This window comes from Eurosta solidaginis, chromosome 4, assembly GCF_040869045.1.
Source record: "Eurosta solidaginis isolate ZX-2024a chromosome 4, ASM4086904v1, whole genome shotgun sequence".
Taxonomy (NCBI): domain Eukaryota; kingdom Metazoa; phylum Arthropoda; class Insecta; order Diptera; family Tephritidae; genus Eurosta; species Eurosta solidaginis.
The window spans coordinates 112,230,169-112,253,075 of NC_090322.1; the positions used below are offsets into that span (position 1 = coordinate 112,230,169).

The 22,907-nt window shown below is 37.7% G+C and overlaps 2 protein-coding genes across 40 annotated transcripts in view; one reads left to right on the forward strand and one right to left on the reverse strand.

Annotated features, from left to right (window-relative positions):
* Positions 1–17,407, reverse strand: part of Nna1 (Nna1 carboxypeptidase) — a 725,779-nt gene extending 708,372 nt beyond the window's left edge. For 11 of the 26 annotated variants that reach the window (XR_010952781.1, XR_010952783.1, XR_010952782.1 and 8 more), the window contains exon 1: positions 16,555–17,404. The gene's annotated coding sequence lies outside the window, so the exon portion shown is untranslated. Of the gene's footprint in view, positions 1–16,554 lie in introns of all 26 variants that reach the window. The other 15 variants (XM_067782483.1, XM_067782482.1, XM_067782481.1 and 12 more) reach the window with 8 other exon arrangements.
* The window catches only part of Nadsyn (NAD synthetase), a 1,223,365-nt gene that overhangs the window by 754,576 nt on the left and 445,882 nt on the right, over positions 1–22,907 (forward strand). For 2 of the 14 annotated variants that reach the window (XM_067782507.1, XM_067782504.1), the window contains exon 1: positions 21,215–21,692. The exons of 10 other annotated variants lie outside the window; for them this stretch is intronic. The gene's annotated coding sequence lies outside the window, so the exon portion shown is untranslated. Of the gene's footprint in view, positions 1–2,625; positions 3,158–21,214; positions 21,693–21,821; positions 21,941–22,907 lie in introns of those variants that run through there. 2 more of the 14 variants (XM_067782508.1, XM_067782509.1) reach the window with 2 other exon arrangements.

The window sequence follows — 22,907 nt, forward strand, 5'->3', positions numbered from 1 at the left end:
AAATTAAGGTATCTCAAAGAGCTCGGATCCACACCTTTCTTGCTAAGACTACTGCAAATAATGGAGTTTTCTTCCATACCAGTATGTCTAGCAATATATTTTTTTACCTGGCCAGCTGTTGCTGAAGTAGAAAAGGGAGATATATGGAGCCATTTTCTTCTGACAACAGCTCGTAACTCATTACTTGAGCTCGACCCAAAAACTAAGGGTTTAATTAATTTCCGAGCGTTTGCATTTTTTGGGGGGCTAGCGTTGATATTTGCCCTGGAATCAGCATTGTTACCAGAACCTTGCAACAGATTTGAATTTAAATCGCTTTGGGAAGAATTTGCTGTACTAGAACCAGAGGACTTATTTTTGCTTATATTAGACCTCTTTTTTTTAACCAACATTGTTCCAATCACTTTATTTTTTTATTATTACTTTCATCTAAATTAGTTGCACTCATATGGGCTGGAAACACTGGCGCCGTAGTCGGAGTACCAGTAGCGGGAGCAGCAAGATGAGGGGACGGCAGCATTTTCTCTTGGTCAGTAGAAGCAGAAGAAGAGGTATAAGAAGAGGAAGTATTATTAACTACACTAGTTGACAAAGCAGCAACGAAGGCGTATGGCATATTTGCTGTTGGAACAGAAGCTGTCTCAGCTGCAGAATAAGAAGTATTGACTGTACTGAGTACACCATTACCATCAGACACAATTATTTCCTTTCCACTATCCTTCTCTTTGGCCAAAGGGCCACTAACAATACCACGCACTTCACTGAATTCAGATAGCAAGTGCGACACAATCGATTTATTTTCAGCAAGCATAGAGCGCAATTCAATGATTTCAGTTTGAAGAGTCTCAACTTTATTGCGAAGGCATTCATTATCTTCTCTCACAGCATTAACCACACACAGAATATTAGAATTAAGAGCTTTAACTTCAGCGAGCTCATCGATCAACAACGCAAGAGATTGATTGTCAATGTTTTGGTTGCATTGGCGCTCATTACTTGTTGTATTATTTTTAAGCGGAGACCGAAGAGAACAACGGCGCACAGCTTTACACTCATCGCACAGAAATGGGGTATTTGAACTCAAAAGGTACTCTAAGTCAGACTGTTGCATGCCAACACAATGTAGGTGGAAAAGCTTATTACAATTATAGCACTGCACTTTGGCCTGAGCACGTTCCACTTTCGTCCCACAACGGCAAGTCATATTTAATTAAATAAATAGACAAATCCATGCCCAGCTGAATATATATAATTACTAAATTGTTTGTTTTTTTTTCTATACACACTGCGATCACAACGAACTATTCACATTATAAGAGTCAATATCTCAAACAGTTTATTATGCACCATGCATAAAAACATTGCAAAATTATTAGTTATTAAGACATAATTAGGGCGCGATTAAAAAACACGTCCTCTTCGAACAAACGACAGAACAGTTTAATGGTTCGCCGTGCAGAAGAATGTCAAGTCAAAAGAAAAGTTTCATTGATTTTGATTAACTGACATATTGTTGTACAAGGCTTTGTATTGAAAAATTATCAAGAAGAAGCAATCAGCTGTTGGGATAACACCACCTCTACTGAATTGCCTTGGTACAAACTCAATTCCTGAGGAAATCTGGATAGAAGAATTCGAAAATCAAGCCGATTTAATGCGGTGGAGCGACTTTCAACGTTTTCTTTTTGCGAAAAAGGCATTAAGAGGTATCGCAAAATTGTTCGTTGCAAGTGAACGAAATTTGAATTCGTGGAGCGCACTGAAAGCAGCGCTCATGGCGGAACGATACAAGGTGGCAGCATGGGACAGCTGATTATAAACTTTTTTTATTTGATTTGATACATCAACTTCCAGCGCAGTACGGTTTTGACATTTGTCCATCGAATTTACAAAAACAAAGTACATGGAATTTTTATTTATATTTGTAGGTATGTCACCATGCTGCCACCTTCTATCGTTCTGCCATGGCAGCGCTGTTGTCAAAATTCAAAGCAAACGTTCCTAGCAAGCAGATACACGAAGCACTCTCTCAAAGCAAACGCAATAAAAACGAATGTGTATTTGAATTTTTTTTACCGATTAAAAGACATTTTGTCTCGCGGGCATATCGACGACGATGCACTAATTCAATATGTGATTGACGGAATAGACATAAAAACAACAAATAAAAGAATTTTATACGGTGCAAAAATTTTAGCGAATTTAAGGAGAAGTTAAAGATGTACAAAAAGATAATTGAAAAAGTAAAATGTAGCACAGAAAACAAAGTGCGTAGTGAAGAGTATGTAAAGCGAAAACCAAAAGAGTTAATATGCTATAATTGTTGAGATAAAGGGCATGTGTCGAAGAAATGCCAAAATAAAAAAAGGAACAAAGTGTTTTGTCTGTAATTTATTTGGGCATATCGCAAAAAATTGTGATATAAAGAAAAAAATTGACCCAGTAAGAAAAGTGAACACAATACGAAAGGCAAACGAAATGATGTTCAAAACCATAAAGGTTGGTGAAAACAAATGTGTGGCACTGATTGATACTGGCAGTAGCGCGATATAATGAGTTTTGATGTTTTTAGTTTGTTTTTAGCAGTTGCCCAAAACCAGTAATATTAAGCCATTGGTTCAGATAAAGCAGACCATTACAGTAGACAATGAAGTGTTTGATCTTAATGTTTTTGTTGTAAATGCCGAATATGTTGACGTTGATGTTATTATTGCTGCGGATTTTTTTTAGTCGCAGAACTAACAATTGATTCGTCGGGAATAAAAAAAGGCAAAATGTTAAATGACAGTGCCAATGTAGAAACATCTGTGCTTAGTATGGACGTAGCTGGTTCGTGTGGAAGTATTGACATAGGTGAAAACACTAGTTTGTCTGCCAAGCAATAAGTGCGTGTACTTTTATCGAATTACAAACCGGTTCTATCGAAAACTACAAACATTGAAATGAAAATCTTATTAAAAGACGATTCTCCGATATTTTCGCGACCGCGTAGAATGGCGCTAACCGAGCAAATAATGACGATGACGACCAAATCGAAGAGTGGCTGCAGAAAGGTATTATTGAAGAGTCACACTCTGAATTTACTAGCCCAATAGTACTTGTTAAGAAGCGTGATGGTACATCGCGGCCGTGCGTTCAGTTTCGCAGAATGAACAAGGTAATTGTAAAAGATCATTTTCCTTTACCCCTTATAGAGGACCAATTGGACAGGCTACAAAAAGCAAAAGTTTTTAATACGATAGATCTTAAGAACGACTTTTTCCATGTGTCCGTTGAGGAATGAAGGCGAAAGTATACATCGTTTGTGACGCAGAACGGTCAATATCAATTTTGTAAGGAGCCGTTTGGATTTTCCAATTCTCCTAGCGTATTCCACCGGCAAGTTAATGCTGTTTTCCGGCATCTAACGCGTAAAGGCATTGCTTTGCCATACGTAGACGACGTAATAATTCCCTCAAAAAATGAAGAAGAAGCTGTAGAAAATCTTAAAGAAGTCACCGAAACCTGTAAAGAATTTGGTTTGGAACTAAATATGAAAAAATGTAGCTTTTTGAAGACGCGTATTCAGTTTCTTGGTCACATTATAGAGAACCAAAAGCTTTATCCATCGCCGGAAAAAACTGAAGCAGTCGTAAAATTTAAAATGCCGCAAGCGTTAAGACAGTTAGAAAGTTTTTTGGATTTGACCAGGTACTTTAGAAAGTTTATTCCGAACTATACAATAATTTCGAAACCATTATCTGATTTAACTAAAAGCACTGTAAAGTTTGGATGGGTGCTAGAGAAGAGGCTGCGGTTAATATTTTAAAGAAGTTACTTACAGAAAATCCGGTGCTGACTACTTTCAATCAATCTTACGAAACTGAGGTGCATACAGATGCTTCTATTGACGGATTTTGTGCAGTTTTGCTGCAGAAATCACCAGACGACAACCAGTTACATCCTGTATATTTTATGAGTAAAAAAACAACATAAGCGCAACGAAATTATACTAGCTACAAATTGGAAATTTTGGCAGTGATAGGAGCTCTAACGAAATTTCCTGCTTATTTACTGGGAATACATTTTAAATTAGTTAACGACAGTAATGCTTTTGCAAAAACGCTAGAAAAAGAGAGTTTGTGTACCAGAGTGGCACGTTGGGTTATTTTTCTAGAAGAATATAATTACACAGTTGAACATTGTGCTGGCACACGTATGAAGCACGTTGATGCTCTAAGCAGATACCCTGTAATGAATATAGTTGTAGACAGTACCTGTATTGGTATTAAATAAGCACAAGATCGAGACGAAAAGATTAAAGCTATTAAACAAATTTTGAGCAATGGGACAAATTCCTGTGAAGATTATTTCCTTAAAAGTGACAGTGACATTAGTCAAAGACGTTGATTTGTTGGTAATTCCCAAATCTATGCAAAGACAAATCATAGCCAACGGACATGACAGAGGTCATTTTGCAGCGAAGAAGACTAAAGAATTAATATCCAAGACGTTCTACATACCATGTTTAGATGAAAAAATACAAGAATATATATCTTGTTGCATCCCATGTATAATGACTAATCGTAAGCAGGGAAAACAAGAGGGATTTTTGCATACGCTACAAAAAGAAGACGTACCTTTGTATACGTGCCATATCGACTTTTTAGGCCCGTTAGAGTCGACGCACAAGAACTACAAGCACATTTTGTCAGTAATTGACTTGTTCACAAAATTTTGCTGGTTATATCCAACGAAATCTACCACGTCGAATGAAATAATACAGCGGCTTAGCAATCAAAGTACGACTTTTGGTAACCCAGCATCCATAATTTCAGATAGAGGATCTGCGTTCACCTCTCAAGATTTTATCAAATATTGCAACGATGAAGGAATGAAGTTGGTTAAAACGACGACAGGCCTACCAAGGGTAAATGGCCAAGTTGAGGGGCTGATTTCTGTAATAATCTCAGTTCTCTCTAAATTCAGCTTAAGCGACCCGACCAAGTGGTAAAAAAAGTTAACAAAGTACAGCAAGCGATTAATTCGACATATTGTAGAAGCACTGATACCACACCGTTCGAACTTTTAGTGGGCGCAAAGATGCGAACTAAGGAAGATTTGCAGTTGCAAGAGTGTATCAAGAAAGAATTGTTGACGACTTTTACTGACGATCGCAAAGATTTACGAACAGCAGCAAAAACTAGTATTTCAAAGATACAAAACGAAAATATTAAAATATACAATCTACGACGCAAGACGTCAAGGCAGTATAGAGTTGGCGATGTAGTAGCTATAAAGAGGACGCAATTTGGTAGCAACCTTAAACCCAAACCAACATTTTTGGGACCCTATAAAATTGTAACAGTGAAGCAAAATAACTCCTATGATGTGTAAAAAATTGGAAACAGCGATGGTCCAAAAAATACAACGACTTGCTTAGAATACATAAAGCCATGGTCTACATACAAAAAGGACTAAGATGGCGACGAATCATTCTGACCGAATGTTTAGTCAAAATGGCCGGATGTGAACATCCAGCTAAGAAAGAAGAAGATATTCAGTAAGAAGCATAAAGACGTAAAAGAAGATTAAAGCCGTAGAGTAAAACGAAAGCGTGTTGCACAATTAAAGAGAGAAAAGAGCGAGAAAGGCGAAAAACGAAGCTGTTAAGACTAAACGCGGAGCTAGGAAGAGCTTGAAGACGACAAGCAAGCCGTAAAGACGTTCAATTTCTTTAAAATTTGCTATATACATAAACTAAACTTTGTTAAAATACAACTAACCTCATTAAATATAACTAAATCCTACATATATATATACAAAAAAATGTAATGCGCGATAACCGCTGAAGAGATTTTAGGCCGAGGTTCTCTTCCAATTTGCGTCGTGCTCCTCTTGATTTTTTCTACAAATTGGCTGGACGGGACCTACATGTTTTATGTCGACTCCGAACGGCTTCTGCAAGGCAAAAGAGTTTTCACTGAGAGCTTTTCATGGCAGAAATACACTCGGAGTGCCAGCCAAACACTGCCGATGGTCGACGACGCTTAGAAAAATTGTCTTCTAATTGAAAAAACGTGTTTCTAACATTTTTCTTATGTTGCTTTGCCCGTGGCGTGAACCCAGGATCTTCGGTGTGGATGGCGGAGCACGCTACCATTACACCATGGCGGCCACACAGTGCGGGAAAACTACTAAATTCTTCTCCATTTGTATTCAACGTTTAATTCGGCTTACTTAATTATTTTTTATGGTTCAATAACATATAGATATTATTATTTAAATTTACCTAACATGCATTAAATACATTATAAGAATCTTCAGAAACGAACTTTTTACCATTTATAGTTCAAAAATATTAACAATCATGTTTTGTCCCTATTTATTTTTCCAAACTAAATCTGGACTGTTAAGTTTTTCGCAAATAAAACGAAAATAAGAAAAACTGGCGGAATACAATTTATTGCAAAAGAACAACCTTTGACTTTTATTTTTATAGGGTGCACCATGCCAAGAAAGAAATTGAAGTACTGCTGATATAATGTATTTAATATTTGGCATCAATTTTTCCCAGAATTGCCGTAAAATAAAATTTTTTTGCGGAAATATATATGAAATTCTTCTAAGTGGCATTGGAAAATCTCTTGTTATTTCAATAGCATGAGCGGTTACTAATTTTTTAAATCGATGTTATAAAGATTTTTGCATAAAGTGAGCAATATTTAATTTTTGGAAAAGGTTGAAGCCAGAAAACACTGCTAAGTACTAGAAATAGTAGATCTTCCAAAAATTCCAACGTCAACGTCCAACGTGAGAATTCCACTTTAATTTTTTGCAAAATATGCAATGTTTTTAAAAACTAAGTATAGGAAAAATCCTAATATTTCACTCTCTACCATACAAGGTAACTGCTTAAGTTATCCAAGGCAAGGCTGTTTAGGTGGCCCACAGTAAAAAAAGTTTGCCTTAGGTATTCAAGAAGGCAATAATGAGATGATTAGGAATTTGTATTCTGCATGGAATATTGAGGGCTTAATTCAGAAAATGTATACTAATTATTTCATAAGCCCTCTGTGTTAAATTGGTAAAATTTTTGTTTACACAGCTATGTATAAATTTTAAACGGATGTTCCCATTGAAATATTTACTGCAATGTAAAACTTTGAAATATTTACTTTTCTTCTGCATAAAGAAAAATACTTGATTCCTTTCAAATGTTAGCAAAATTGTTCAAACAAAAGTAGCATTTTAACGAAAAAGTGCAGTACGTGTGTTTATTCGCTGTATGTATTTTTATTATAAGCTTGTATTTACTTTCACTTGGTTGTTGATTGTAATCAAATTTTGCAATTTAAATTTGATAACACTTCCCGGTGTCCGATTGAGCTGAAATTTTGCACACATGTATAACTCCGATGACAATGCAATATTACTTTGCGAGAATTTGATAAATTAATCGATAACAGAGTTATCGGTAAAGATTTGTGTTCACAAGGGAATAAAAGCCTAAATGCTTTGCTTAGAGGGACGGTGAATAACCTACAGCGGGTCAAGAACGAGGTAAATTCGCTTTGTTTGTGTATACAACGAACGTAGAAGCTAGGCTGTTATTCCTCAATGTTGCATACTTTTCAGCGCACTTGATTTTGTTTTACAGATTTAACCCACAGAGCAGAGATCTTCAGTGAGTCATTGTGCTCTCTGTCAAAAATGCTTCAACTAACTACTTAGTCACATTTTATTTCGATTATGAATATGCCCCAATATATTCGCATCATGATATAAAAAATCGTGTAGGTACTCGTACTCAGTCAGGGTTATTTAAACGTAGCGATTCGATCAGTAATTTGGTTGAAAGTCTTTTTTATCCTGACACCGCGTTAGCGTTGAACGCGAAAGATCTGCCAACCGTAGATGCTGATATCCGAAGTGAAGCCACTTTTGGCAAACACATACGGTATGTTTTCTCGAAAATCTGTATGTTCATATGTGTGTATGTATATATTTAACGTTTTGTTGTTGCAAGAACATGTGAACATGTGTATGCACATATATACAAATTCATTTGAATGAGTTGAACAAAGCATGGGGCGCATTCCAAAAGCACAATTGCTGGCGAAGTTGATTAGTGATAACTTCTTGGAACGCGCAGTTGCAACTTTACGAAAAATTAGTGAGCATAAAAATTTTGCGCTCTATTCACTCAACGTTTTTATAGATTGGTTGTTGACAGTGGGCGCAACGTATCGTTTCAAAAGCACAATTTCTTTTCACTCAGCTGATAACTGATTATTAGCAAGATAAATTAATTGATGGAACAAAAAACAATGATCACATTGATATTAATAATATAATACACTCAGACATTAACAAAACAGGAGGTTTTCCAAAATAACTAGAAATATTTGTTGGTGCTAAAGTTATGTTAAGATCTAACGTTGACGTTGCTAAGGGACTTATAAATTGAGCAATAGGTCACATCACTGAAATTATGGCCATATTACATACGATCTTACAGTTTATATCACAGTCCCAATTGTTCTAATAAAAGCGTGTTAAATTTTGATGCTATAATTAAGAACATTTAGAAACTCATTTTCTTACTATCTCAATGTAACACGCCTTTATTAGAATAATTAGGACTGTGATATAAACTGTAAGATTTAATAATTTAGGTTTAAAGTTTTAATTTTAAAAATATATAACTATGTACAATATGGAATTTTTTTGTCGCAGACGAAGAAGCCTAATTGTCGTTAAAGGTTACAATGAACTTATAAATTGTTATATATCTTTACAGTTAATTTATTTTTTACTTTTTAGTTAATTTTGTTACCCAATAATAAAAGCTGATTTTTAAAAAAGTTTTTTTTCTTTAATTTTATTTCATATCAGTTTGACTTATTGCATGTACATATTTATGCGAGTTATCAAGGATGCATACTCTTCAAAAGTACTCTTTCCTTAAAAATTTTAAACATTTCGTTAAAATCTTAAACACGTTTTTATTTTTATGTATGTATGTATGTATATGCATTAAGGAGATTTAATGCTTCAAAATATTTTGTACGCTGATCGTAAAGACAGATGAACTGATAGCGTTTTCTATTCTAAACACAAGTAAGGAAGGCTAAGTTCGGATGTAACGGAACATTGCATACTCAGCTGCCAAATTACAGCTTGCAAAACTTTTAAATTACTTCTTTTAAAAGTGGGCTGCGCCACGCCCATTGTCCAAAAGTTTACTAATTTTCTATTCGTCTTTGGTTATAAATTATCCATATATGTAACTCCTATATTGCTACAAAAGGCTCGGTACATTCCCAAACATCAGAGTGCCGATATATTGCTGTTTAAACGTTTTTGTTTTTGTATTCAATAATCGAATGTACCTAAATTTTAATGTTTTCTTGTCACACTTATGTTGTGCGGACCGTGCCTATTGGACGATTTGCAGCCAGGGGATAAATTGGGCTGTATTCGAACGGAGCCTTCCCGAAACCGGGCCACCTCGGGAAGTATTAAAGGCCTTACCACAGTAAGGGTCGCTGCTGTGGCGGACGGTCTTTCCCCGTATATAATACTGGACCGCTGAGCCCGCCTTGTCGGGCAGGTGGTCGTACGACCATGAACGACTCATTACCTAATTTTAATAAGGACGATGTAAAGAGGAGGACTGAGTCGCAATCCAAGAACGACAAATACGAATTAGTGCTGATAGAGTGCTGATTCAATGAACTCCGTGTTGGAGAAGCACACAAATGAAAACGGAGTAGAAGAGTGGAGAAGGGTACGGAGCAGAGGAAGTAAAATAGCTCTCTCGCAGTACCGTGCAGCATTAAGAATTGTACAACGCTTGGGAGCAGTGGTCGACCCAACAGAAGTGGAGATCGAGCGCTTGGAATGGGCCCATGAAGCGATAGAAGTAGGTCGAAGGCAGTTCAAAAGGTTTGCTGCGAGAAACCCTCGGTTCTGCAACCGGTACGAGGAGGAAGAAGCGTCGAATGGCAGAATGAAGAGGCAACGTTCGGCGGAAGGCGGCAAGCCTGCTTTCAAGAGGTAGAAAGGACCCAGTCCTAGAGCCGTGAGGCAGGGCAGTCGCATAGACAAGACAAGTAGGCCCAAAGCTGTAAGACAGATGGGCTCTAATAGCGAGGTAGCAACTACCTCGAAAGCTGCGAGTCAGAGGGAAGTTCCAATTACGGAAGTAGAGATAAGCCAAAGGGAGATAAGGCTAAGACTCCGGCTTTCTCGGAGGCGCTAAAGGTAGGTAACGCCAAGACTCCGGCTTTCTCGGAGGTGCCAAAGGGAGATAACACTAAGACTCCTGATTTTCCCGAGAAGATGAGTGATGTGGCAAAGCAGCCACTGACTGTGGCGCAGGTTGATCGTAGCAGTCCTTTCGGACTACTACTGAAAGGTGGAGATCTGTGGAAAGGGAGCTTATTAGCTTAATGTTTAAGATGATGCGGAAACAACCAAGTATGCCCCTTCCAACCTTTGATTCGGGGGGATGGTATAATGGTGTGAAGATGATAGCGTGCGACAACATCGCGAGCTTGCGGTGGCTGGAGGAAGTGGTTCCAAACCTCCTAAGGCAAGGCACGAACGCGAGGTTTGAGGTGGTGGATAAAGCGCAAATCCCCACGGTGCCAAAAGTTAAGGTATGGATACCATGCGTGATGAAGTTGGAGGATACACGGCGACTTCTGCAGAATCAAAATCCGAACATACCGGCACAGGATTGGAAGGTACTTACTGTATCTCGGCCTACCGAAGATGGTCAGTTCTACATCTTCCACATAAACAAGCAGGCGAGGGATATTTTGTACACGCAGCTTGGCAACATGTCCTTTGGTACTGGCAAAATTTACATGCGACTCAGGAAAAGAAGTCCCGAGGATAAAAACCCTAACACGCTAGAGGTGGGCGAAGTCGAAAAGGACCTCAAAAGCCTAAGGGAAAAAAGACAGGTGGAGGTCCCCGACGTCACCACGAACGTGCTAGAAGAGGACCAACCGCTAAATGGTGCTGTGACTCGCACAGAGGAACACCCGGCACAACAGTCACGAGAGGCTGAAGGGGGCCTCGAATACTCTAAACCAAAAGGGTAAGGGGAGGACGACGACGTCAAGACGAAGGTGCTTTAGGGGGACAAACAGCCCAATGATGCTGCGAGTCCTACAGATAAACCTCCAACACAGTAAAGTGGCGTCGAGCGAACTCCTCATAACCCTTGAGGAGGGTTCGTTTGGCGTGATGCTGATCCAGGAGCCGTGGCTCTCATCGGGAGGAAAGGTTTCTGGATTTAGCGCGTGTGGGTTTGGCGTTTACTACGCGGAAACGGAAGGGCGGGTGCGAGCTGTAGTAATGGTAAGGAAACTGCTGCATTCATATATGCTGCCTAATTACATCACTGAGGATTTCGTAGCGGTGGCCGTTGAGCAAAATAATAAGCAGGCATTTATCCTGGCGTCCTGCTACATGGCCCATGCTGCGGAGGTTCCACCGATGGAGTGCAAAAGGCTAGTACAGGAGGAAGGGCGCAAAGGGCGGTTGGTCATAGGCGCAGATGCAAATGCGCACCACAATGCGTGGGGAGGAGCAGATATGAACGAGAGGGGCGAATCTCTGTTTTGTTACATCCTGCAAACCAATTTGCAGATAGCCAACTGGGGAAATGTCCCTACATACATTGGTCCAACATCCAGCAATGTTCTGGATATTACATTGAGCTCCGAGCGTGATATATCAAGGTATGATTGGATGGTTCTTGATAGACCATCCTTCTCCGACCATGCGTTTATCAGCTTCAGCATCCCCCTAAAGAGGGTAGAGAAGGGAGGAACCTTTAGAAACCCTAGGTCAACGAACTGGACTAAATTCCAGAAACATGTAGAAACAAAACTGGGACAACCCAAAGAGGTTGCTAATGTAGAGGAACTGGAGGAGTCGAATGAATTCCTAACAAGGACGCTTATGACTGCGTATAACAAAGCTTGCCCTCTAAGAAGATTGAGAAGAAAAGCAAAGCCGCCATGGTGGAGCAATGAGCTGAGTCTTCTAAGAAGACAGGTAAAAGAAATGTTTAAGCTCACAAAGACCGCGGAAAGCGAAGCGTGTCGGTACGAGTGCAGGGATCTACTGAGGATCTACAAGCGTGAAATTACCAGGGCGAAGAGAAACTCATGGAAAAGTTTCTGTACGGACATAGAGTGCTCCATCGAAACAGCACGGTTGAAAAAAGTCCTAGCAAAGGGAAACATAGTCCAGGGACTAATAAAGAAAGAGAACGGGGAATGGTCACGTAATAGTGAGGAATCCCTTGAGGTGCTTCTCGATACAGATTTCCCATCGGGAGACGGTTTAGAAGAGCCAGCAGACATCACTCACACTTCGATCACGGAGCTAGTAGTGCCGGGCTTGGTGACCGATACCAAGATCGAGTGGGCAGTGAAGACGTTTTCTAAGTTTAAATCGCCGGGCCCAGATGGTATATTCCCGGCCATGCTACAAGTCTCAAGTAGGGCGGTAGTGGAATGGCTTAAAATAATATTCGATGGGTGCATAAGACTGAATCATGTACCGCACTATTGGAGAACTGCTCGTGTACCTTTTCTACCAAAGGCGGGGAAGATCGGTCACGTGTATCCCAAAGACTATAGACCCATTAGCTTAACATCATTTCTGCTCAAAACCTTTGAGAGGCTGATAGTTGTGTACATAAAGTCCAACGTGGATGAAAAGCTGCTCTCCACAACACAGCATGCGTACACCAAAGGCAAGTCGGTAGACACCGCATTGCATAGGGTGGTAATAAGCATAGAGAAATCCCTGGAATATAAGAAGTATGCTCTAGGAGTCTTCTTGGTCATTGCCGGGGCTTTCAATAATATTGCAAAATGGTCTTAATTACATTAAAGTACATCCTGCCTTTGTCAGATGGATCGGCTGCATGTTAAATTGCAGAAAGATTACATCACAATGGGGATTGTACGAGGCCACGAAATCAGTGGACATCAACCAACTGCTCAGGCAATTTGATGAGGGACCCGTAAAACTTACTGCTTACGCAGATGACGTTGCAATTGTCATAACTGGAAAGTGCCTTCCAACGATTAGTTCTTTGATGGATCGGGCGCTTCGGGATATTCATACCTGGGCATCTAATGTCGGGTTTAAATTCAATGCGGAGAAGACGGATATGGTCTTGTTTACAAAGAGGTCCCAAATTGGACCAGGCCTAAGTTAGGAGGGGTGACCTTACAGGAGAAACCTTGCACAAAATATCTAGGAATCATCCTAGACAGTAAGCTGTCATGGAAGCTCAACGTAGAGGAGAGGGTCAAGAAGGCCTCAACGGCACTCTATGCATGTAAAAGAATGCTGGGGTGTACGTGAAGCCTATCGCCCTCTCTTTCTCATTGGGTTTTTATAGCGATTGTAAGCCCTATTCTATACTATGGAGTTCTTGTTTGGTGGAAAGCCACACAAAAAACAACATACCTCAAAAAATTAGAGGGGGTATGCACACTATCGATGCTTAGCATTACGGGAGCCCTGAAAACAACCCCGACGGCTGCACTGTATGCCATTCTGCACATCCCTCCTGTAGACCTGGTAGCAAAGAACAAAGCGTTAACGATAGCAACCAGGCTCGGTGCTTCGGGCAGCTTGAGCGCCGACCATATGGCCATAGTAGTATAGCGCCATCAATCACAAGACGAACAGACTACATGATTCCCTATCTGCGCTTCGAGGGAGATCTTAAGGCCACAATAGAGGTGGACGGTTGGCGCAAGGGTGCGCAAATGGCGGACGAGGCGATACATGTGTACACTGATGGTTCAAATTAGTGGAAGGAGTAGGGTCTGCGGTATACTGCGCTGATCCGGAAATAAGCAGATCCTACAGGCTGCCGGATTACTGTGGCGTTTTCCAAGCGGAAATATTAGCCGTAACCAAAGCAGTAGAAACCCCGGAAGAGAATAGCTTAAGCTGCAACCGTGTTGACTTTTATATTGACAGTCAAGCAGCAATTAAGGCAATAATCTCGCATAGCACAGCATCTAAATGCGTGTTAGAGTGTAAGCAGTCTCTGGAGAGAATCGGGACAGGGAGAAGCATACATCTATATTGGGTCCCAGGGCATATGGGAATAGATGGGAATGAAAAAGCGGACGAACTAGCTAAAAAGGGCGCATCCCTTGAAGCATGCTCCGTAGGTGTCCCAATTAGATTGGGCGAGATTAAGCGAATGCGAGAGGTGCACATGATCTACCAAGCGGGAAAGGCGTGGGTTCAAGCGCAGGGCTGTAAAGTGTCGAAGATTATGCGTAGGTCTTACAACCTTAGACTAACACAGTTGCTTCTATCATTAAAAAGAGAGGACTGTAGACTCATGAGGGGTATTCTGACTGGACACTGCCTTCTGGCGTCACATGCCTTTAAATTAGGCTTGGTCAGTGATAGCAGATTTAGGAAGTGCGGGTTGGAGGATGAAACGATCGAGCACGTTCTGTGCTCGTGCCCTGCACTTGCCAGGCTAAGATTCCAGCTATTAAGAGTGATACAGCTGTCAGATCTAGAAGCAGCTAGTGGCTTAAGTCCTAGGAAGCTTCTAGTATTTGCCAAGAGGACGGAGTTATTTTATAACATAGGTCCTGGTTATTGATAGGGTTTTTCAGTTTGGTCGTTAAAACAAACTTCTGGTAACACTACGGACTCAATCAGTCTATGTGAGGTCCTCATGGACAGGCCAGTTCAACCTACCTACCTATGTTGCTACAATCACAAGAATTTTATAGGCTGTCTTGTTTTGATTTTCGAACACATTGCGAGTATTTTCTATTAGCAATATAGGAGTATTACATATATAAAATTATCGCACTTTTTCGGTTTTTCGAAATTTTCGATGTCGAAAAAGTGGGCGTGGTTAAGTCCGATTTCGTTCATTTTAAATAGCGATCTGAGCTGAGTGTCCAGGAACTTACATGATTTTTTCCTCGCGCAGATCATTTTGATATAAAGAAGTCTATATCTATCTCGATTAGTTTATGCCGTTACGGGGTACCGTTGTGCGAACAAAATTAATATACTTTGTGAGCTATACTCAGCTGTGTATAATAATGTTACCCTGTTACCTTCTCTCGCTAGACGCTAGAAAAAAAGAAGGGAGGGAAAAGATGGAGAGGGAGAAAGAGTTGCAGAAAGAGAGAAAAGTAGAGGGGAGGGAGAATAAGAAGTAAAAACTTCATAATAGTTATGCAGGTATCCTAAGGTTAGGCTGAACAACGTCTGCGGATCTGCTGGAATATCATAAAAACTCTTCGAATATATGAAAGTAGCTGGATTTGTTTTAATAAAAAATAAAAATGTAAGGCGCGATAAACTCCGAAGAGATCTAAGGCCGAGCTTCTCTTCCAATTTGCGTCGTGCTGCTCTTGATTTTCCCTACAAATTGGCCGGACGGGACCTACATGTTTTATGCCGACTCCGAGCGGCATCTGCAAGGCAGATGAGTTTTCACTGAGAGCTTTTCATGGCAGACATACACTCGGAGCGCTTGCCAGTCACTGCCGAGGGGCGACCCCGCTTAGAAAAATTTTCTTCTAATTGAAAAACCTTATTTCTAAAATTTTGATGTTGCTTTGCCCGGGAGTTGAACCCAGGGCATACGGTGTGATAGGCGGAGCACGCTACGATCACACCACGGTGGCCGCCATTTGTTTTAATACTTTTAGATAAACGAACATTTGGGAAATCAAACCTCATAAAAAGAACTAGTTTTTCTTAAAATGGTTTTATTGCTATTATCTAAATTACAAGTGTCACGTGATTAAAAAGTATTTTATATTTAAAATGGTTCCATGGAATCAGTTCATGGGTTGAATAAATTTAAGTTATGGAAAATTCTAAGAATTTTTACTTCCTACTCGTATTCAAGGGCCATGAAAAAACCTCTTCATATATGTCATATTTTGATTAAAATTTCTACTGGACCTAATTATTTGATATCTGTATGAGGATTATAAGGCGTATAAACAATGTCTACTTATTCCTAACTTGTCACGCGTGGGACATACTTTTTTGTTCAATAATTCTATCACAACTTCAAAGAAGTCAAAACTGAGTTCCCTATTTTATTTAAACCGAGTTTCTATCATTGTATAACAAGTATGAAATAAAAGGACGACTTGCAAAATTTAGAATTACAACTGTCGACTTTTTTGTCGCGGATGGAACACAGTTAATTTTGTTTGATACATCTAAAAATAAGAATATAGGGCTTATATAAATTGGTATTTAAATCAGCTTCATCACAAATTGTTTTTCAAAACAAGCTTTTTCAGCCTTATTATAATTAAATCAGCATTTTCTTTGAGAGTAAAAAAATTTTAAAGATTGAATTAAATATTTTCGGTTGATTGAAGGTTACAACATTTGTATCCCTACTGTCTCCAGTATTACCCCCCCCCCCCCCCCCCCCCTCCAAGGTTCACTCCCTCATGGAACCACCCAACTTCTGTTTGTAATATTGTTTTGTTTTTTGAAATGTTATTAAAGGCTAACCTTAGCACTGGACTGCAATTACCAAATCATTTATTTTTTACTCATTCGTCAGTATAATTTATTTAAATGTTATTCTTCTTTCTGCTTTCGTTGTTTTCTTGAATTTTGCTGGTTTTATTACGTTATTGTTTGCTGACGCTTTTATTGGTGTTGCTGCTGTTGCGAATAATTTGACACCAAATTCATATTTCGGACGATAACCAGTTTCTTTTTAATTTCAAGATAGGTACGTTTAAAGTCTGAAAGAGTTATTTTATTTATTTTTTTGAAAAATATTAGTACAAAAAGACCAATTTGCGGTTTTTATAGTACAAGATATTATTATATGAACATTTTTGTAAACAACAACAATCGAATTTATATCAGAAGTGAATCTTCTTTACAAATTTCTGTTTTGAATTTTATTTTCTTATTCCGGACAAAAAGAAACTAATTTTATAAGCAATTTCTCGTTTTTTAACCAAACGAAATTTATATGTTGTTTTTCACATTTGATGTTTTTAGTTAATTTTTTTTTAAATAAATATGATTTCTTTGTTATTCAGTCCATTATTTATTTTCATAAAAAAATATTTGACAGTTATTTATTTCAATACTCGCACCATTCGCAATTTTTCCGTAGAACGAAAATTAAAACCCTCGTCAGTACGATAATGATATTTTTACGTTTTCATTTTCACGTTAAATCAAATATTATTGGCCTTTTTGTATTAAGCTGTTCCGTAATTGCCTCTCTGTAGCTCGCTTTGTTGACAACTAAACTCAGCGGGAAAACTTTTTGCCAATTTTGCTGTGCATTTTTGTGTCTTCCGGCACCGAGCCTGTTCTCCGTTCTTTTCTATTATGCGCTTTCCCGTAAACATTAATTACATTTTCAATACCAAGTTAGCTGGCGAAGAGCTTTTAGCAAATTACGTTTTTTACTGTTGTTGTTGTGTTTTATGTTGGCGACAACTGCTTTGGCAACAATCGTCACAGGTGGGCACTGGCATAGATTAGATTGATACGAATATTTTGTTTACGCTCTCATATTTTCGCTCTCACGAGGGATTTATCTTCTAGTTGATGCTGGCAACAATCACAGATAAATCCCTCGCGCCAGCTGAAGAGGGTGCCAGAACAAAAAATGTGCCAGCCAAAACGAAAAACGTGCCGAAAATTTTGGTAAAGTTTAGTTTGACCTACAACTGTAGAATAGCGTTCAAAAATTATGGGAAAAAGGATAGAAATACTTGTTTTAGTGTAAATATTATTAGTTCGAAGGCGGAGGGTAAATATTATTTCCCGATCAAAAGTTATCGCTAAAACAGGTTTTGTAAATATGAAGTCCCGATGCAACCAGTCCATTTTGATCACAGAACCTGGAACTTCAGACATGTAGGATAGGCCCTACCACTGAATGATGTTAACTATTATATCATAGGTCGGATTTACTGAAATTTCAAAAGAATATATGGTTTTCACTGTGAGTTAAATGCGTTACAATATTTGACTAATTACTTTAATCAAAATGTAAATTTTACTTAGATTTGTTTATATTTGACTCCAACTAGTAGTATTATTGTAAAATGAGTTTAAAGAAATGAATATTTTACGACTATCATTTTTTTAAATGATTGAAACTATAATCGCCGAAATGTATGTCAAAAATCCCCATAATCAGATCTATTAATTTTTTTTTGGAGTAGCATCACTGACAAATGTTATAAAAAATGTGCATTTTGACAGCGCTCTCTCGAAACAAAGAGTTGCAAATCCATTCATCTATGGGCACTGGTTTACCAAATTTAAAAAACAAAAAAACGGGACGAATGAAAAAGAAAAGTGTGTGTTAAATTCCAGAATCACTAAAAGTTTCTAAAAGTAAACCATGCTAGCTCTAATATAACCTTGAAAAGCTGCTATATTGAGTGACGTTTTCATTCAGTAGAGCGTTTTCGTTCTCCTGTAAGTAAAAAAATCTAGACTTCGACGCCAGGCTGCATAATAACTTTACTTTCATGAAAGGACATGCAAATATTTGTATTTGTTTTACAATCTTTTTAACGTTATGGAAAAAAATATCGTTTTCTGGTCTGGGAATTTTTTTCGATATAGAATTTGCTTAAAAAGTGAAAGCTTCGGAATATGCATAAACAATTTTTTTTGATTTCGTTTTTGATAACAACGAAACCAAATTTCTTTTTGCTATTTTCTTTGATATCAATAATATTTAAAAAAGTTTGTTGTTAACGTTGTACCTCTACATTACAAAAAACACAATAATAAATACTTGGCGCGAATTACCACCACGTATGTTAATGCTCGGTTTTTCAGTGCGAGTTTAAACTCCAGTTAAAGTTGACCAGAGTGTAACCCTACCACTACGGTCCTTTAAGTTGAGATGAGCCGAAAAATTGTATGTTATCGAACGAAGTGGAAAAGTAAAACTCTAGCAAACTTTAACTCGCACTAAAAAACCGGGCATAAGGCCGAGATTCTCTTCTGATGTGCGTCGTGCTCCTTTTAAATTTCCCTACAAACTGGTGGGCGGCACCTACATACATGTTTTATTCAGACTCCAAACGGCAGCTGAAATTTCACTGAGAAGCTTTTCATGACAGAAATATCATAACTTAGGAAAAACTGGTTTCTGATTGAATATCCTTTTTTTTAATTTTTGATGTTGCTGTGTCCGGAACTCGAACCCAAAACCTTGTTTGTGAGTGTACATTTCATGTCCGCAATTCCATAATTCACTTAAACTTAAAAACGTTGTAAGGTATGTAAATATATACGATAAAATATATTAAGGACCTCACTTTACGAAGTTTGCTTGATTTACGAGCTATTCGAGGCATTGGACTGCTGTCATAAGTTGTGCATTCATTATTTTCTCGTGAAAAATCGTCTGAAGTTTATGGAAAAATTGTTGCTTTGCAAAAGTTTTACAATTTATAGAATTTTTTAAGCAATTTCGTGGAAAAGTAAAAAAAAAAAAGAATTTAGTGTAGTGCCGATATATAAGAGAAGATCAGCCTTGAATGCTCGATTTTATCGATATGTAAGCATGGTTTGTTCTTTAAATTTTTATACATACAAGGAAACCGAAAATTGTATTTTAGTACAGAATGCAAACACGAAACGCCCGGTTAAAAATTTTAGCCTAAAAATGAATGTGACCACATTTGATTAGAAATACAGATCATACCGGTCTTCCTAAAAATCAGTGCCTCGAACTGGGTTTCAATTTGAAACTAGAGAGGTGTTTTACTTGTAGTTATAAAAGGAAATAGTGAGCGGTTGCCTGTTTCGAACCAACGTACCATGGATTCAAGTAGCTTGATTTACCCACTGAGCTATCACATCTGTGTTAGAAAACATATAAAACTTCTTATGTATAACAATATGTTTCGAAAAAGGGTCAATGACTTGCAGCACTTTTCCCAAATTAAACTTTCAACACCAAGTTGATACTCTTGGAGTTTGTTTTAAAGCCAGACGTGTATACAAGTGTTTATTTTTAGATTTTTGAAGCTATTTCTGTTATCTTTAATAATTTGGGACAATTTTAAACAACGTAACATCAGGACGGACAAGGCGACAGCTGTCTCGATTTTACCTTGTAAATCTCTTCAAAGCCTTTTCTCCCGGGAGTGGGATTTGAACCCGCACTCCTACGATGGTAGAAGTTTTACAAACGCATTCAGCCACGTCATGCCTTAGTTGTTGTAAACTTTATCCCAATTGCCTTCCTTGCATATTTTATTCTTTTTACACAGTACATACTTTGTATGTAATTATGTGTTAAAGATATGCTTTTCGTTGGCGGTACAACAAGGTATAATCGAAACAGCCGTAGCGTTGTCCGTCCTGATGTCACGCTGTTTAAATATTTCCCAAATTATTAAATAAATTATAAATTGCTTCAAATAAATCTTTTCATACGTTTAAAAGCAATGAGGGCAGTCTGCGCTTAATTCATACAAATAGAAAATATTTCTGTTTGTTTAAAACAATTTTAAAATTTTAGACTTAATGTTTTATATTGAAACTAAATAAAATTCAAAAATAGAGTACTAAATTGAAAGGCTTCCAATTACGTACAAAAAAGCTTACAAAATGGCTTGAATCGGTAAAAGGTTTAAAATTTACGCTCAAATTTCTAGCCGTGCCCTAGTTCCGGAAAAATAACAACATTTCATTACACCATTTAACATTTTGATTACATATAACCTCTTCTACACTCGTATGCTGCCTAATACTTGTCTAATTATGAACAATAATGTATCGATGAAAAAACGCTTATTTTTTGTAAAATACGTGATATTTGGCAACGCTTGCCGGCCTACAAGCGATATACTGGTGGCGTGAACAACTCTCTAGCGACAATAAATTTAAAATTTTGTAAATATATCTGCAGCTCTTTTCGTTTTTCAAAAAGCTTTTTACGCCATTAAAGCTTTATGTGGGTGCTGCCATTATATTATTCTCTCCCACTCTTGTTTGTAGTCGCATTCGGAGCTTTCTCCTAGTTTCCCAATAAACTTGCATGATATAACATAAACTTTCTCGTTAAGCTAACCGAGAGCAAATAATCATACGGTGCATCAATAACATAGAACATAATTCGTCTCATTATACTGCCGTCCATAACATAGAGGCAGTAAATTTAAATTAGTGCCTTTTTAAAAATTTTAATTCCAATAAACTTCTGTGATTACAATTTACTTATTAACTAAACAAATACATACTTATTAAAAGTTTACTTTGAAAGATATAACAAGGTTTCAAATTTTATGTTTACTTAAAAAATCTTTAATTTCACAAATAAAAATTCAATTTTCTCCGATTTCACTTTTTACACTATCTGTATTTTTTCTATGAATGCCGACATAAATTATTGGCAGATTGTGTGGAACAGTTCGAATCTACATTCGGTTTCGACAAAGTTGGTAATCAACTTCGCATTTACCTACTTCCAATCGGTTATGGATACATTAATTTTTTGTCAATACATAGTTTGTTATTATTTGGTTGTTATTCAAGCGTTGCTTTAGTCAACAAAATTTGCGAGTATGTTTTGTTATCACTTGTTGAGAAAGGGTAAATTATTGCTCCTATTATGATTTACAACTGAACTGCTTGTTATGTTGTAGGTAAGTCTAAATTTTGCTTTCTGACTCATAACTCAACTAAATTTTTTTATTGAAGTTGACTTAGATTTTTTGAGTTGTCTCTAAAGTAGTTTTGTTGTACATGCGTGATTGCTTTGGTTTCTGTAATACAGCGCCCATATCGTGTTATGCGGTCCGTGATCGAAATCAATTTTTTAAATCACAATAGCTATGAAATGGTGAACCGGATTAAAGAAATATGCAAACAAGTGACTACTCTTCTTCATACGGTCCATAACATATAATTTTTACAAACAATTTACGGATTCATATTTATGGTTTGAAACTATTTTTCTATATGTGATCGTAAAGAATACCAGAATACTACGACCCATTTTCAAAGCTTCGCATATTACGGCGCTCAACGCGGTGTGGATGAAGCATGGGTCCAAGGTTCAAGTCGCGTGAAAAGCAACATCAAAAATTTATATGAACTTCGTTTAAATTAAAACAAGTAAGGAAGGCCAAGTTCGGGTGTAACCGAACATTACATACTCAGCTGAGAGCTTTGGAGACAAAATTGTCTTTTTCATGAATACATACAAATGGTAATACTAAAAAGTGGAGCAACTTGTCTTTGCTATCTTTCTTCAGCTATTAATTCGTTTTATTTGAATATTTTTTTTAAATGTGAAAATTTGGTTAAATCTGAACGCATTTCTTTATAATTTTTTTTAAATCACGCCGGAAATATTTTAGAAGCGCTCTTAATTAATAATATCATAAAAGACACATGACCACGGTTGCCAATTTGGTCCGACCAAAAATGGTGCCTCCAACCCCATTTGGTCAGCTGGTCCCATTTTTTCAATTCTGGTACTTTTTAGGCAGAGCCACGATTTTGGTACTTTTTTTCACTCAGGCAAAAATTCTCACTCAATTGCTCACAAAACTTGCACATATTCATTAACTCACATATAATTTTCAATTTCATTGAAATTCTTACCACAAATATTGCTCAGTCAATAAAATGTAGCAAAATAATGACATTTCACCTGGGAGATAGTTTAGGCTAGGCATTAAAAAGAGAAATGTTGGATCCTTGGGCAAACACATTGTAATTCATTTTTGATGAAACAACGGATTTTACTGATAAACAACGGCCGGCCGGCCGCTCGCTACACAGAGTCAAGCTAAATAAAACCGTTTAAAAAAGTCTTGTAGTATTGGCTATTTCGATCGTTTATCAACACATTT